Source organism: Cupressus sempervirens, chromosome 2 (assembly GCF_028749045.1).
Source record: "Cupressus sempervirens isolate cs-2001-9-10 chromosome 2, ASM2874904v1, whole genome shotgun sequence".
Classification (NCBI taxonomy): domain Eukaryota; kingdom Viridiplantae; phylum Streptophyta; class Pinopsida; order Cupressales; family Cupressaceae; genus Cupressus; species Cupressus sempervirens.
In genome coordinates, this window is record NC_143119.1 from 360,166,725 (window position 1) to 360,169,911 (window position 3,187).

The window sequence follows — 3,187 nt, forward strand, 5'->3', positions numbered from 1 at the left end:
TGTTAATTGTGACCTAGTTAAGGGATTTCAATCACCCTATTAAAAGTGAGGCTTCTTAGAGGACTTTAGGCCATTCACTTGGAATGTCACCCTATTAAAAGATTTTCCAATGACTATTAGGTCAACCTTAATCCAAAGGATTTACCCTAGACTGATACAATTATTAGAGAGTAATAGTAGAGCTTTGATCTCATACAACTTACAACTTCACTTGTAGATTACAGATCTCTATTTAGTCCTCAATTCTTCTTGGCTTTCATACTTTATAGCTATGACAACTTGTTCACCCTTCAAGTATTCATCTTCTTAAGCCTTCTTTCTTGGTATGCCATTGCAGACTCTTCTCTTGAGTCACTTGATGAAGAAAAACCCCTAATTCCTTCTCCACCTTAGGTTCTCGTACATGACACCAACCTCTCTAACTCTTTTGCTTCATGAATAGACATTCCTATATAAAGGAAATTAGAATATTTTCTCGCTCATTTTCTATTGTCCAAATTAGGGTTTTGGATGGATTAGGTAGGATACAATGTATCTACCCCATATCTTGTCTTTTCTAGAAACTTCTCCTAGAATCCATTTGAATTTGCCTAAAAATTTGTTTACATCAAATTCTTTGTCATCGGCTGATCAATCTTATCTTCCTCTTGGTTCAAAAGTTCCAACAAAATAAATTTTCCATCTTATATTTGGTGAATCTTTGATCTTTATCATAATGCAGTAGCTCAGCATTATCATTTTTTTGATGCTCAGCACATATTGTGTTACTTGGCATCAATTGTAAAATCACTCGGCATCAACTAGATTTTACTGGTTCTTAGCATCAATTGAAATTTACTCACCATCAACTATTTTTCTTGGCATCCACTAGAATTTACTTTCACTCGGTCCAACTAACTTTCTACTTGGCTTGCACTAACTTTTCTTGGCACCTACTATCCACTCAGTCAAGCTTGGTAGACAAACATTATTCATCTTGTTCTTCTAAACTTTCTAAGTGTAGCCAGCCATTTTGCAACCTTAAGTAAATCATTAATACATTATGTTATCACTCTCTTAATTGATCCTTATACTACATTACATAACCATAACTCAACCTTTTTCTCTAAGTGCTTTTGTTACATCTTATTGATCAAATCCTCTTCATCAACCAACTAAGTGATAGTACTTGAATCTTGTAAGAAATTGTCTTACCAGCAAATAGCAGGTTTGACATCAGTGACAAAATAATGATTGAAACACATAGTCTTCTTGAACAATCTCTTTCTTAACAATCTCTTTTCAAATGATCTTTTCAATCAGATATCAACAATCTCCCACTTTGGCATTGATGGAAAACTAAACATATCAACCTAAATCATCAAATGATGAACATCTTGTTCAACCAAACTGACTAGGTCAAGATGGTAAGGTAATACCAAATAAAGAACTTGTATCCCTCTTTCAACAACTTCAATCTTCTGATTAGATTAAAAAATCTCTTCCTTAAAACTCCCTCTTACTAGGTAGATTGGGATTTCTCCCTTTTTCTTGCATGCATCTCTATCTTCAACATCAGCAAGTGTTTGATCTCCTTCTAAGGTTAGTAATAATCTAATTTTACAACTTTCTCCCTCTAATGATGATCTTTCCTCTACTATCTCCCTTTCTTATCAGTAGATCAATTTCATGCTCATTTCTCCCTCTTAGCTTTTGATCAGTTTTTTGTATTTCTCTCTCTTTGACAACAGTGTCAAAGACATATACCAAACACTTGTCATCTTTAATACATGTAGATATAGGATTTTGTAGGTTCTTCAATTTCTCCCTCTATCACCTTGCTTGTGACTAATTTTTAGTTCCAGTTCCCTAATTACTTTAGGTAGTTCGTAAAGTAAGATCCACTACATCAATGCACATTCTATGAACATCATCTTGTTTGATGCAGGGCATTGCTTTTGTTTCTTACATAGCCTTAGATAAGGGTATCACCCCTATTTTACCTCTTAGATACTCATGAGCATCCTTAGGTAATGGTTTTGTTAAGATATCAACAATTTTCTCCTTTGAGTTAACATATTCCATCTTCACCTCTTTGTCTTGAACTAATTCTCTTGCATAGTGATACTTGATTGCAATGTGCTTTTTCTTTGTGTGCATCACTAGATTCTTTGATATATTGATAGCACTTGTATTGTCACAATAAAGTTTCATTGGTTCAGTGATTTCTTCATTCATTCCTTTGAGTAGTTGTTTGATCCATACAATGTTTGTGCAATTTATAGTAGTAGCAACATATTTTGCTTTAGCAGTAGATTGGGAAGTACAACTTTTTTTCTTGCTTGTGCTTGTAACCAATCTCTTGCCTAAGAAAAATGCTCCTCCACTGGTGCTCTTTCTGTCATCAATGTTTCCATCCCAATCAACATCAGTGTAGGCTCTCAATTCAAACTTTTCATTCTTATTGTAGTATAGACCAAACCCTTCTATTCCTTTCAAGTATTTCATTATTCTCTTCATAGCCATTAAGTGATTCTCTCTTGGATTAGCAAAGAATCTTACAACTATCCCCATAGCTAATGCAATATCAAGTCTATTATGTACTACATATTGCAATTTTCCAATCATAGACCTGTATAATGTTTGATTTCCTTAGCTAAATAATCATTCTTTGATAGCTTGTGTCTTGTCACCATAGGTGTACTCACTGGCTTGGAATCCTCTAGTCCAAATGTCTTCAATATCTCTCTAACATATTTTGACTGAGTGATGTATATGCCATACTTCATCTGATATACTTGTAATCCCACAAATAATTTGATCTCTCCAAACAAAGACATTTCAAATTCTTGCTTCATTTGTTTTCCAAAGCCCTTACACAAAGTGTCTTGTCCTCCAAATATGATAACATCAACAAATATTTTAGATAACAATATACCTTTTTATTTTTCTATCTTCATGTATAGATTGTGGTTATCATCTGTCCTTTCAAATCCAATCTTCACAAGATAAGTATGAAGTCTCTCACATCATGCTCTTGTGCTTGCTTCAATCCATATAGGGGTTTGTGTAGTCTACATACCATGTTCTTATTTTTATTATCAACAAATCCTTCTAGCTATTCTATGTAGACTTCCTCTTCTAATATGCCATTCAAAAATGCAGATTTAACATCCATCTGATAAACTTTGAAACCTTTATATCCAAC